This window comes from Meriones unguiculatus, chromosome 9, assembly GCF_030254825.1.
Source record: "Meriones unguiculatus strain TT.TT164.6M chromosome 9, Bangor_MerUng_6.1, whole genome shotgun sequence".
Taxonomy (NCBI): Eukaryota; Metazoa; Chordata; class Mammalia; order Rodentia; family Muridae; genus Meriones; species Meriones unguiculatus.
The window spans coordinates 72,518,420-72,533,139 of NC_083357.1; the positions used below are offsets into that span (position 1 = coordinate 72,518,420).

At 43.3% G+C, this 14,720-nt stretch overlaps 1 pseudogene; it reads left to right on the forward strand.

Annotated features, from left to right (window-relative positions):
- The first annotated feature begins 511 nt into the window (after positions 1-511).
- LOC110547473 (small ribosomal subunit protein uS8-like) lies at positions 512-13,536 on the forward strand (annotated as a pseudogene).
- The last annotated feature ends 1,184 nt before the right edge of the window (positions 13,537-14,720 follow it).

The following is a 14,720-nucleotide window of genomic DNA, read 5'->3' on the forward strand; positions in this document are numbered from 1 at the left end:
ACATCTAACAAGCTGTATGGGCCAACATCCTCCCTAATCCTCGCTTTTCTTATCCTGAAAGTAGAAAACTAGAAGTGTCTCATGACATTTTTGTTTTAATGAGGCTTAAAGAAGATAATGAAAATGGCTGTCAAAAGCAACTTGTAAATTGCAATGTGGTGTTCGGCATTATTTCTGACACGGCTCTTCCATGTGACAAACTTTAAGGAATCTAGTCTAGCAATCTGTACACTTGTTAAAGGATCCCTGAGGACCGGCCCTCCAGGAAAGATAGCAGAGGATGGTGGATAGATAAGGGGAGAAATGGAGCTGTGAATGGATACAAGAGCCTCAGACAGCCTCGCAGTGAACTCTGAAGTGTCTCCTCTATTGTCCTGTGTGAGACAGTCCTTTCTCTGACTGAATGTTGGTGGCCAATGAATCCCATAATGCGTATGTTGGGGATTCTATACACTGTACCAATAGAATGTGTCTGGAGATGAGACTTTGGGAAATAGATTTAGATGGGGTCATGACGGTGAGGCCAGAATGAGAGACGAGACTCATGTCTTCTCAAGGAGAGGAAGAGCCTTGCTTTAGGTCCTTTCCAAGAGGACCCGCTGAGAAGGCAGCTGTCTGCAAGCAAGGAAGAGGGCTACACTAAGAATCTGACCATGAGCTGCAGCAGTGGCTGAATGGTTAAGAGCACTGGCTGCTCTTCTGGAGGACTTGGGTTTTGTTCCCAGCACCCACGTGGTGGCTCAGAAACATCTGTAACTCCAGCTCCAGGGGATCGATCACCCTCTTCTGGTTTCTGCAGGCATGGCATACACATGATGGACAGACACACGTGAAGGCAAAACACTCATACAATTGAGGAAAGAGAGAGAGAGAGAGAGAGAGAGAGAGAGAGAGAAGCTGACCATATTGGCATGCGGACCTCTGAATTCAGCCTCGAGAATTGTGGGAAAGTGTCGATTGGATAAAGATCTGGCCTAATGGTATTTTATTATAGCACCTGATCTAAGATATAACACCCTCATCAATATCAGGTGTGCCTTGCTCTAGGAAGGGGCTTGAACTTTATGTCAGAAAAGCCTGATAAACTGAAGGCAATAGGTGGATAATATTACAGCATAGATCAGAATCCTCCCTAGCCAAAACAAAACAAAACAAAACCGTACATCTTATGTAACATGCTCAGTATTGACTTACTTCATCTCTCTTTCCTACTCTGCACAAACGGCTACCTCTCTCTCTCTCTGTCTCTCTTTCTTCTCTTTCAGTGTGTGCGCACTTGTGCAGATATATTAGAGGCCAGAGTTGACGTCGGATGTCTTTCTCAATAACGTCTTCAGTCAGTCTCTCACCAAACCCTTTTTGTTCTAAGCTGCCTGCTTAGCAAGCTCCTGGGATCCATCTGTCTCTGTATAGCCCCACCCCTCTGCCCAGTTCTGGGGTCATAGATCCGTGCCTCCATGCCTGGCTTTTACATGGATGCTAAAGGTCTCAATTTGGGTCCGACAGAGCCATCTCTCCAGGCTCAAACAATGCTTCATAATTTGTTTTTCACTTGCAAGATACACAGAGCTACAGTCCACATATATTAGCCTTGACGGCCTTCGTACCAGGGAGTGCCAGGGAAATGGTGAGTGGTGAGGTAATGGGCCTCATTCCGTGATCACACTCATTCCATGGAAAGCTGGTCTCTTTCAAGTCCTTGGGAGCCTCCACTCTTCCCCTGATGTAACAAAACCACGTTTAAGGAGAGGAGCATCATGGTAAGGAGGTGTGCATTTTTACAAACATTCCTCACACTTAAATGGGGATTAAGTAGCCAAGACTAGACACAGGATGACAGTCGAGGGTTGCTAGTTAAGCATAGCAGATCTGTTGCATATTTACTTCCTCTTCTTCCAGATTTCCACTGGAAGGACTCCACGTGTATAGAGAAATACAAAGGCAGTAATAGAGGAAACAGTCGAAGAAAGAGTCCAGCACTGTTTTAGATGCTGATAGTAGAGGAGGGTAGGCCTGGTGGGGGACAGGACACATGTCCAGAACGCTGAGAATTGGGGGGTCTGAGTGTGAGTCTTGCCCTTGACTCTGAGATCACCCTGGGCATCATGGTTTGGACACAGGATGTCCCCCACAGGCACCTATGTTGAACCTGTGCACTCTGGCTATGGGTGCTGCTTTGGGTGGGAACTTCAGGAATGGAGGCTTAGCTGGAAGAAGTAGGTCACTGGGATCAAGATCAAGGTCACCGGCCTTTGAAATTGCACCAGTAAAGCCCACTTCTATTCTTTCTGCTTTCTCTCTGTGGTTGTCCTTCTTTGGAAACATGGTCTCACCGCATCGCCTGGGACATCATCTGACGTTTCTCACCACCATAACAAGATACCTGATATAGCCAGCTTTTTGCATTGGCTCACAGTTTCAGGGGTCTCAGCCCAGAGGGTCTGGCTTCACGGATTCTGGGCTCATGATGAAGCCATACCCCATGGCAGCAAGAGCCTGTGGCAGAGGCTGTCGTGGATAATGGGAAGCAGACAGAGAGAGAGAGAGAGAAAGAGAGAGAGAGAGATAAAGGGATTATGGACAGTTTCAGTGCGTGCAGACAAAGGCATGCATCAGTTAGAGAAGTCTTCAGCTGCAAGGAATGCAACGGAGCAAGTAGAGGCTTCAGCATGCACTGCTTCGGTTTTGGTTGCAGCAGAACATGATTGCTGGCTTCAATTCAGATATGCACAAGAATGCTTTTCTACTCAGAAGTCCTTATCTTACATTAACGCAGAGGTTCTCAACCTGTGGGGGTCGTGACCCCATTGGGGGTCAAATGACCCTTTCACAGGGGTTGCAGGTCAGATATTTACATTATGATTCACAGCAGTAGCAGAGTTACAGTTATGAAGTAGCAACAAAATAATGTTCTGGCTGGGGTCAGCACAACATCAGGAAGTGTCACAGCATCAGGAAGTCAACCGTCGCATTAGAGATTTTGTTTGTCTTATGGTCACGCATTGGATCTTTGTGCCGTATATTGTCTCTGCATCAGAGAAGCAATAAGCAAAAGAGAAGCCTTGTGGCAGTCTGCGTTTCTGAGACGGGGTCTAATGTATCCCCAGCCAGCCATGAACATACTACTTAGCCAAGCATGTCCGTTTCCTAGCGACCCTCTTGTCTCCACTTTCTAAGAACTGGGATATCAAGCACCTACTACCGTGTCCAGTTTATGCGGTGCTGGAGATGAAATCCAGCCCTGAGCATGCCAGGCAAGTGCTCTACCAACCGAGCTAGGCACCAGCTCACTCTTTACGTGACTATTAGGAAAATAAGCAAGTTTCTGCATGTCTCCGGGAGACTTCTGCTTAAAACTCAGGGGACAGAAATAGTTAGGGATCCCGTGACTGCACCAACAGGTACCATAACTGAGGCAGAGCACCTGACTGTCTTAAAGACAACTGATGTCCAGCCAACATGGAACCAGGGAGCAGTTGATGTAGGGGTGTCTGACAGCGGTGGCCACAGATACCCCGCCCCCATAACAGAAGAAATTTCTTTTTTTTAAGGGAAGTAATTTGCTAGAAAGTGATTTGCAGAGAGAGGAAGGGATTGTGTGGAGGGGAGAACACTGGACTCTTTTGCAATTGTGTGTGTGTGTGTGTGTGTGTGTTTGCATATTTGTGCTGTGTGTGTGGAGTTTCCAGTATAGACTGGCTGGTCAGTGAGCCACCTGTCTCTGCCTTTACAAGCACACAGCGCCATTCCTATTTTTGTTTTTTAACATGAGTTCTGGAAAACCGAATTCTGGTCCTTATGCTTTCAGTGTAAGCAATTTACCTCCAGAGCCAGCCCCCCAGGACTGCAATTTAAAACAAAACAGAACAAACAAAAAAAAAAAAAAACCTGTCACCAAACCACCAGTGACTACTCAGTAACTGTCTTGTCTCCCAATCCGTTCTGTCAGCTCAGCCTTGCCCCCTCTTTCTTTAGGTGGAAAAGAAGCTCTTCACCTGGAACATCAGATTTCACATAGGACAGGAGAGAATATTCAGGTTGGAATGAAGGGGGTTGTGGTATATGCAACTGAGGTGCCCCACATAGATTGCACAGTTCCCAGCATCCCAGCACACCAGCAATCATGTGTACCATCCGGACAGGAGACTAAAAGGCCCCTTTCTGGAGAAAGAGAACATCCAAGTGACTCACATTGCTCACTGTCATTTGTTTTCCGTTCATTCATTCATTTGTTTTGTTTTGCTTTTTCAAGACAGGGTTTCTCTGTGTAGCCTTGGCTGTCCTGGACTTGATTTATAGACCAGCCTGGCCTCGAACTCACAGTGATCCACCTGGCTCTGCCTCCCCGAGTGCTGGGATCACAGGCGTGCGCCACCGCGTCCAGCTCATTTTTATGTTTAAGGTTAATGAAAAAGAAAACTTGTTTTGGTGAAATACCTTGGCGAAACGCTTAAGTTTTGAGCAAGCCAAACCCTGCTGGTTTACAAGATGCAATTCATCTAACGCTTGGTATGATCACTCTTACCATTTTAAGACATTCCTAAAGGTGTGTTTATTTGTCTTTTGTTGTAACAGGATCCTGCTATATAGGCCAGGATGGCCTCAAATTCTAGAGTTTCCTACCTCAGCCTCTTGAGTGCTGGAATTACAGGTATGCTAGCACTGACTTCCCTAATGACTGATAATGCTAAATATATTTTCAGGTACTTATTTGCTATTTATATATCTTGTTTTGTGAAGCACTTGTTCAAGTCTTTTACTTTTTATTATTATTATTATTTGAGTGTCTTGTATAGAGTTTTGGTGTTCTTGATAGATTCCAGATACAAATCTTCATCAAGTATGGGCTTTAAAAATATTTCTGTCTGTGGCTTGCTTTTCATTTTCTTACCAGTGTCTTTTGAGAACAAAAAGGCCTTGGCCCAGTGAGATGGCTCAGCTCGTGAAAGTACTTGCTGCCGTGCTTGACGACCTGAGTTCAAATCCACTGTGAGATTCAATTCCTGAAAGTTATGTCTCCACACACAAAATAAATAAATAGAATAAGAAATTGAAGATACAAGGGTCTTTAATTTATATGAGGTCAATTTTTCCAAAGCCTTATGTTAAATCTTGTGCTTTGTCTCTTAAACGTATCTTCAAAGGGTCATTAACATTTTCTCCTATGATCTAGATGTGATTTCCCACACCTTTGATCTCTGCACTCGGGAAACAGAGGCAGGAGGATCAGGAATTCAAGGCTAGCCTGGGCTATGTAGCAGGATCCGTCATAACAAAAACAATAACAAAACCCCACAATAATATATCTTTCATACCTACAGAAACAGCTTTAAAATGTTCATATGAAATGTTAGAAGAATCACTAAACACCAAAATTCACATATGACATATATAGTCAATAGCTTATTTGTCTCATTGACAAACATGCTTATTTTCCTCACTATCAGATAACTTGTTTAAGGTCAAAAAATGTGTCTTCCAACTTTGTTCTTTTGTAAAACTGGTTCAAACTTTTGTAGTGCATAAAAATTTTTAGAAACAGCTTGTCAATTTCTGCAAAAACAACAAAAAACAAAACCACCATGCTTAGATTTTAGTTATGTTGACTCTACAAATGAATTTTTTAGGAATCGTTTTCCTGACAATACTAACCCTTCCAATCAATAAGCAGACCTTTCATGTATTTATGTTTTCTTTTTTCATTTTTTGATATAAAGGTCTTGAACATACTTTGACACTTACTTCTTCTTCTGTTTATAGCTGGTGTGAATGAAATGATTTTCTTTTTTAAGGATTGATCATGTGCCCCGCAGGCACTGCTAGCCTCCGCAAGCTGGGCCGCTGGAAGTACATCTCTCATTTGTCTCTATGCTCAGAGAATGTTGCCTAGTGATCTCCATGCTGAACGTTTAAACAACGTTCTCTAACAGTTGTCTCTGCTTTTATGTTTCTTTGGCTTGTATTTGTATTGGCAAAAAGGAAAATCTGACCTCTGTTATATCTTTGCATTGCCCGTGGGAAAAACCACTGAGACTTTTAGCGGCTCTCTCTGTAATGTGCATGAACAACTGGGAATAGCCGTGCGGTGTGCTCAAGCTTTCGGCATGAAGATAGAGGCCTAAACAAATAGAATATGGGGGATTCAAGGGAAAGCTCCAGGTGTCTTTATTGCTATTGTGAGTTTACATAGCACAGTAAATACAGAAAGATGATATCTACCACAGTAAATGCTGAGATTATGGGGAAGGCCAAGGGCTGAGAAACAAACCACAGCAAAGGATGAGAAGTAAAAAAAAATGTTATTTCAGTTTGTAACAACCACATTGGAGGCAGGAGATAACAGTCCACTGCTTCCAACATTCTTCAAATGCAGCTTCCGACCCAGGGATCTAGTCCTAGCCTAACTATCAATGATTTGGTGATGAAATTATGTTTCAGTGTGGGCTGGAGTGATGGCTCAGGAGTTAAGAGCTGTCCTTCCAGAGGACTCGGGTTCAATTCCCAGCACCCACAGTGGCAGCCCACTGCTGTCTGTAACTCCAGCTCCAGCAGATATGACAGCCTTGCACAGATACACAGGCCAGCAAAACGCCAATGCACATAAAATAAAAACAAACAATAAAAAGATAGCCTTAAAAAAAAAAAGAAATATGTTTCAGCCACATAAAGACTCCAGAATCAACCATATAGGCACACTTCCTCAGGAAGGTTATGTTATGGAGAATTTGCTTCAAAATTGTCTAGTAACAAACAAATAAGGGGGAAACATGAGATCAAGAAACGGGGACCCCCCTCTGTCTACCCCCTAACACAAAAAGCAAAAAAGGCCTGAAAATGATGACAGCATTGGTGGCTATTGAAAATGATTTATTTTGGGGCAGGATGAAAGGCAGCTAGGGGAAAATATCCAAGAACAAATGGCGTTTGGGGGGAGCTTTGGTCTGACTTCTGCTTTTGTTCATCCTATGCAGACTCCCCAGTCTCTACCAAACTCCAATTCACCAGGCGCTCTCTCCCTCCAGTCTTTGCTGCAAGGTCACATTACCCTGCCACAGCAGGGCCCATGGAAGACTGTGTGCTTCCCACCTGGACAGTCAAAGCTTTATGAAAGAGAGCGAAAACAAGCCTCCCAAATCACACGGAACACAGCCACCACTTACGACCCACACGCTAGGAAGGACAGAAAATAGATGAAGAACAGAACATGGTAGAGAAAAACAAAATATCCAAACATTTTTCCCGTTACTAATCAAGTGGATTGTACTGCCCCAAGATTCACGGTTCTAAGATTTAAAGATTAAAATTTTTGTCAACTGAGTATGTAGAGCAGCAAGCGCACAGGGAGACATCAGGAATGAAGAAGCACAAATCACTAACAGCCTTGAGCTAGCTTCTGGAAATATGCAGAGAGCACTTACAGGCAGTGCACAGTGCTTCCATTTGTGAGATTGCTTTGGCAAAATTGCATGATCATGATCTAGGAGCTTTCAAGACCAGGAACTGAAAGCAATCCTTTACTGCAGTCTGTTGCAGCTGGAGAAGAAAAGATTGGGGCTTCAGAAATGACAGCCGCTCCAGCCAAAGCCCTTGTTACTCTTTTACATTGAACAGTGACAACTGAGTCATCTGGGGACAGCAACATGCAGTTAGGGTGACCACAGAGGCGACTCAGGGGCCAGTGCTGCTCAGAACTCTAAGGCTTAAATACACAGCCCAAGTGTTAAATACACAGATGATAATTGAAGCCTTTTGTGATGTTTCTGGTGCGTTGTTATGGTTTAGAAATTCTATGCTGTTAATGTTTAGCTTTGACCTCGCCTATGTCAAAGTCTTGTTTCAACTCTTGGGCAATAAACATTCCACCAGTGTCTCCATCTGTTGCTTCCATCTGTTGGGTATATATTTCTCCTCTCTCTTTACTCTCCTTCCCTCCCACTCCCACCTCCACATTTTTTTATGTGGTGGTTTTGATTAGATTTTAATTTAGGCCACAGGTTTCAAGACATCAAGATAAGACTAATCTAGAAGAGGAGTGAATCCGCCAGACACAGGCATGGACAGAGGGAGTCTGGTGGCTTCCAGCTTCCCATTTTAGGGAAATAGAGACAGTTTTTGTCTCTACAGAAGACACTTGTTTTCTATCAAGTAGGGATTTTGCTGTTTGGAACTCAAGCGTGAGAAGCCGCTTAGAGACTGAGAGGTGACTGTAGAGCCCTTCCACCCAAATCCAAGCACCTGCTGGCATGGCTTCCCCTTGCCAAAGCCTACTCTGCTTGGGGCTGAGAGGCTCTATAAACTTCCCTTTTTAGATGGACTCATGCGGAACTTTGATTTGACCTGAGGGCTCTGGAAAGAGGCTCCCCAGGAGAGAGGCAGCCTTCCCACAGGCTGCTATTTCACAGGCCACTTCTTCAGCTGGCACAGTTCGCTCTTGTTTGTGAGCATAGATTTTGTTGCACGCCTTTGCAACTCTCTGAATATCTGTGAGTTCTTTATGGTCTTTAATAGATGTCTTCCTACTTAAACCAGCTAGCAGGTTCTACTTTCAGTAATTTACACCCTGAGCAATATAGTTTTTACCTTGTACCATGGTGAGTCCTTTAACTGCAATATCTGTTTCAATCACAACAGGGTCCAGAGACAGGCATTTTGTTCATGCCACTTTCATAACCTTTCCAGAAGATGGGGAAGGGCTTTGGGATAAGAAAACAAAAAACAAAAAACAAACAAACAACAAACCTCCTCTTTAGGATGGAAAGTTACAGCAATCATACAAGAAAGTATTATTATATACTATTTGCTCATAGTTTCTAAAAACTAGTATCATAGCACATTTGTATTATTCTCTATTATTTATCTATTTCTTAGTATCTCTCAATCTACCTATCATCCATCTATTTATCTAGCTAGCTAGCTATAATCTAACAATAATATATCGAAGCACCTATGTAAATACACATATGCATATATATATATATATAGTTTAATCATATAGATGTAGTATGTTTATCTGTAGATATATAATCAAATAGTGATCAAGTAGTACAAAAGAAGCGTGTTTCAGGCTGGAGATGGCACAGGGTTTAAGAGCACTTCCTGTCCTTGCAGACGACCCAGGTTTTGTTCCCAGTGTCCATGTCATGTTGCTTACAACTGCCTGTTACTCCAGCTCCTAGAGATGTGACATCCTCTTCTAGCCTCTACTGGTACCTGTGTGCACATGCACACACATACGAACACACGTGCACACACGTACACACGTGCACACACGTACACAGATAAAAACAAGACAAATTAAAAACAGAAGCACGTGTCTTTCACTTCTTTTCCAAAGAATCCCAACAATAGGTAAGAAGGCTTACTAAATGGTAAACAATTGTCTCTTCTAACCCCTTCGCCATAAACAATTATCAATAATTTGAATTTTTAGAACTGCTAAATGCCGTTCAAAGATAGTATTTTAATTTCAGTTTGCCCTGCTAAATTTTTTAAACCTTTTCCTACCTGGTTAAAATGATCACCTTAAAGTTAATAATTCTCTAATGCTGTATTTATTGGTTTTCTGTCACTGTAACAAATAACCTCGGAGAGTCAATTTATAAAGAGAAAGGGTTTGTTCGTGTAGATTGTTTTAGAGATTTCAGCCTGTGGTGGTTGGCGGTGCTGCTTTGATCTTGTAGTGGGAGAGCATGGCGAAGCAGAACCACTCTCTGCAAGGCCAGGAAACAAAAGAGGAGGAGAGGATCAGGGTTTCACAACCCTTTCAAGGGCATATCCCCAGTGACCTGAACACCACCCAGTAAACACCATCTCCTCGAGGTTTCTCTGCCTCACAGTAGAACCAACCTTAGGGACTGTCACAGTCAGGGTCTTCAGAGGAACAGAACTGATAGAATGAATCTACATTTAGATATAGGCGGTTTTTTTTAGAATGGTTTACAGGCTGTGGTCCAGTCAGTCCAACAATGGCTGTCTACCAATGGAAAGTGCAAGAACCCAGCAGCTGTTCATCCCAAGAGGCTGGATGCCTCAGCTGGTCAGTATATGCCAGAATCCTGAAGGGCTAGGCTCCAAAGCCAGGGAAGGGATGAATTTGCCAGTAAGAGTGAGAGCAAGCAGACAAAGAGAGCAAGCTTCCTTCTTCCGTGTCCTTTATATACTCTGTCACCAGAAGGTGTGGTCCAGGTTAAAGGTGGACCTTCTCACCTCAAAAGACCTGGATTAAAAGTGAGTCCTTCCACGTCAAATGATTTTAGTTGATGGTTTCAGGTGCAGTCAACTTGACAGCCAAGAATAGCCATCACAGGGACCAAGCCTTTTCATGGCCTTGGAGGACATTCCAGATCCAAACTCAGCTCGCCTAATTGTTCCAGATATTTTCTTTGACAGTTATTTTTTCCAAACCAGGGCTTAATGTAGATTCTGAAATTTGCAACCAGCCATTGTGTGCCATGAACCTTGTTTATCCCCCCAAAAGTCCTTGTGAGGAATGGAAAGAAACAGTGCACTAGCCCCCTAGTATCACCAATCCAACGCTGAAGCTGAAATTCTGCCAAGAAGACACGTTTGCTGGAGATACCAATGGGTCAGAGGTCGTTCTCGTGGCACAGGGCAGGCTTGGAGGTGACTCATGATCGGGCTGCTTGGACCAGTCTCTGGGGGCTTGTTTAATTGCCTCATCCCCTCAGCACTGCCTCTAATCAGAGCTTTCTCTTCTGTGCCGCGAACAGGGCCATCCCTAACGGCTGGAATTTGTTAAAAGTGAAACTTCTTTACTAATGGGATATAAAATGTCAAATACAAATATTAGTATAGAAATATTCAAATATTGCATTTGAGGCTTCAAGAAGCAGTGCTGACATGAGGGAATCTGGTAGTGGATATTCTAGTCACAGAAGAAAAAGTCCCTGGTTTGAAGATGTTATTTTTTTTTTTTTTTATGTTCAGTGTACAGAGTGATGGGCTTCCTAATGAGATTTTTATCAATACAGCAAGTACTTGAACCATATTCATGCCCCACCTTTTCCCTTCCCTTCTGCTCCTGTTCCATAAAGGTTCCCCCTTCTGTCTTCCTGTCATTCATGTGTGTGCATGTGCAACAATTATTTCTTTTGCTATGCAGAAGCTTATTAATTCCGTATATTCCACTTATCAATCCTTTGCATTATTTCTTAGGCTTCTGGAGTCCTTTTCAGACAGCCCTTGCCGCTCTTCCCGCCATCTTTCTGTGCCATCACCACGGTGCACGTGAATGTCCTGGCGGATGCTCTCAAGACTATCGGCAATGCTGAGAAGAGAGAGAGGCAAACGCCAGGTCCTCCTCAGGCCATGCTCCAAAGTCATCGTTCGGTTCCTAACTGTGATGAGGAAGCATGGTCACATTGGTGAATTTGAGGTCGTTGATGATCACAGAGCTGAGAAAATTGCTGTGAACCTCACAGGCAGCTTGAACAAGTGTCGAGTGATCAGCCCTAGATTTGGTGTGCAACTCAAAGACCTACAAAAATGACAGAACAAGCTGCTCCCATCCCGTCAGTTTGGCTTCATTGTACTGACAACCTCAGCTGGTATCATGGACCATGAAGAAGCAAAATGAAAACATACAGGAGAGAAAGTCCTGGGATTTTTTTTTTTTTCCTAGAGATGTAAAACATAAATAAAAAGCCTTCATGGACTATGAAAAAGAAGGTCCTTGCCTCTGCCTATATCATGTTTCCCCAAACATTTTCAGAGTTTCAGGTCTTACTTTCAGGTCATTGATCCATTTTGAATTACTATTTGGTGAAAGACAGGGACCCCGCTTCAGTCTATCCTATTGACAATCAACTTTCCCAGCGCCATTTGCTGAAAGGCTGTCTGTTCTCTAGTGTACTTTTGACCTTTGTCAAAAATTAGGTAAATCTGGCTGTGTGGGTTTAGGTCTGGGACTTCTACTTTATTCCGTTGGTCCACATGTCTGTTTCTGTGCCAGTTCAATGCTAATTTACAATCCGTTACTATGGCTCTATAGTATTGTTTGAGGTCAGATACTGAGATGCTTTCAGGGTTGCCCTTTCTGCTTAGTATTGGAGTTTCTGTATGTGTTTGTGCATGTGTTGGGGGTGGATTACATGCATGTGCTTCTGCATGATTTTAGGGATGATTTCCACGAGGACCATTACTTCCTACCTCATGCTCTGCTAATAAAGAAACAAATTCTTTGTCTCTTCTTTGGGCATAGGTATCTTTAAAAGCCTAGAACTTCAGCACATTTATGGTGAGTAATGGACAGCTGTACCGTGTGGCATAGTGTCCCTCCAGAATCCCTATCACCTGGACCCTCAGAATATTACCTTATTTTGGAAATAAGAGCTTTACATAATTAGTTAGGCTAAAATAATAGAATAATAGAAGACTGTTTTCTTTTTATTGTTGTTGTTGTGTTGTCGCTGTTGTTGTTTTATGTGTATGAGTGTCTTGCCTGCTTGTATGTCTGTGTATCACATGTACATGCCTGGTGCCTGAGGAGGTCAGAAGATGGCACTGGATCCCCTGAAACTGGAGTTATAGAGGGTGATGAGTTGTTATGTGGGTGCTTGGAATTGAACCTGGGTCCTCTGGAAGAGAACCAGCACTTTTAACTGCTGAGCCATCTCTCTAACCCCAAGATTTGTGTCTTTAGAAGAGAGAAATTTTTAGACATAGATGCTGAGTAGACAGTAGTACCGTGCTTTCAAGCTGAGGAGCACCGAACACTGCCAGCAGTCCCCAGATGTTAGGAAGAAGTAAAGAAGGACCCTCTCTTAAAGACTTCAGAGGAAGTGTGCCCAGCCAACACACTGATTTGGGCCATCTGGCCTCTGGAAATGTAAGAGAATAATTTATTTTGACCTCCTAAGTTTACAGCAATTTGTTCTGGTGGCCTCCAGAAACCAATTCAACATTGCAATCTCGTGCAACTAGGCTTTGGGGAACCAACTCATTTTAGGCAACAGAGTCCAACTGCTTTATCAACTTTAAATTATTACTGCATTGTAGGAAATTCTGGCGAGGTAACAAACATTCCCTCAGGGACCAGTAGCCTGATATGTAGACCTAAATGATAAGCCAAAAAGGAGAATAGAAACTAATATTTTCCAAGCATTTATTTCACTATTGTATACGTCACAAAAACACTTAAACCTACAATTGGATAAGGACTTTATCTTTTAAATTATTTATTTATTTTATGTATATGTGTGTGTGCCTGCATGTTATGTATACGCATTACATGCATACAAGAGCCCATGAAGATCAGAAGAGGGCAGCGGATCTCCTAGAATGGAGTTACAGGTGTCTGTGAGCTGCCTTGTAGGTGCTGGAAACGGAAACTTAGTGCAATAGCAGTAAGTGTTTTTAATTACCGCTGTACTTCCCACAATCCAGCCTGCACACAAGGTCCCTCCGGGAGGCTTTGCATGTGCTGTCCACGGTGGCGGCATCTCCTCTCGAGCCTGCCTGAGCAGCTCCTCGGAGTTGGCGCCTCAGCAGCAGGCTGAGGAGTTGTCGCTGTCCTAACAGATGCCGCCACTTTGACAAGTCCTGTGGTGGTACCTTTTGGTGGCAGCGGCCACTGCTTTGACAGCTCTTGCAGCGCTCCATTCAGGAACCCTGTAGTCCCTCTGGATCTGAATCTCTCTGGAATAATCTCTCTGACACCAACAAGAGTGGAAGAGAGGGAACGTCCCTGCTGGCCCAAAGCCACGACAACTCCTGAAGGACTTTGGTCCAGTTTTCAATCTCGTTTTATGCTTTAAACCTCAAGGTAGGGTGAGCAAGCAAGCAACTGGGACTTTTTCCAGAAGCATACATGGCAGTTAGTTTGGTGGCTTTTGTTTTTGAAAGGTATATGTTATAGTTGACTGGTGTAAGCTTTTGTAGTCAGGTTGCTAAGGGCAACGACTTATCCTTTCGGCTCTTTCTCCAGGTCATTCAGTTCCAGGTGGTAAGGTGAAGTCCTGCTTGGCAACAAGCAGTGCAGTCCGTGCTTTAAGCAAATCAATGGATCAGGTTCTAATAATTGGTCTTTTCTACACTGTTCTACTTTGGTTAACTAAAGTGATTACTGAGATCATTGGATTCTGTCAAGAATGGGGTTTGGGGATAAAGGTCTGTTTTTACAGGGTAAAGTTAGGTCTTTAGCATCTCAAGTGATGGGAGTTCATCAGGTCGGGCCCACACTGCCTTCCACTAGAATATCGTGTTACTTATATATTTGCATGTAGGGTGATAGAACTTATAAACTGATACAGACAACACTCAAGAGCCTATCATCAGCATTTGTCTGGCCAGAAGGTGCATTTTCTGAGAATGCATTGCAATGCCTGAAGTGTTCCTTGTGTATTATTATCTAACCATTTGCCGATCTATTGCCAGATTTTTGGTATTTCGCTACCACTCCAGTACCTTGTACGTATATCTGTGGGCACTTTGGAGAGATTTTTCTAGGAACAGTCTTTCCAGACTGATTTCCAGATCTAAGAGGAAACAGTTGATGCTGACAGAGCCTCATAAACCACCTTCCTAAAAGATTGTTTTAATGCATATGTCTATCAACAGCTAGGCAATATCTTGGCCTCATGTATTTCTGTCTCATTTAAAGAACTGTTTATATTGGGACGGGGTGGTACAGACCTTTTGTCTCAGCCCGTGGAAGGCACAAACAGACAGATCTCTGTGATTTCCAAGAAAGCCTGTTCTAC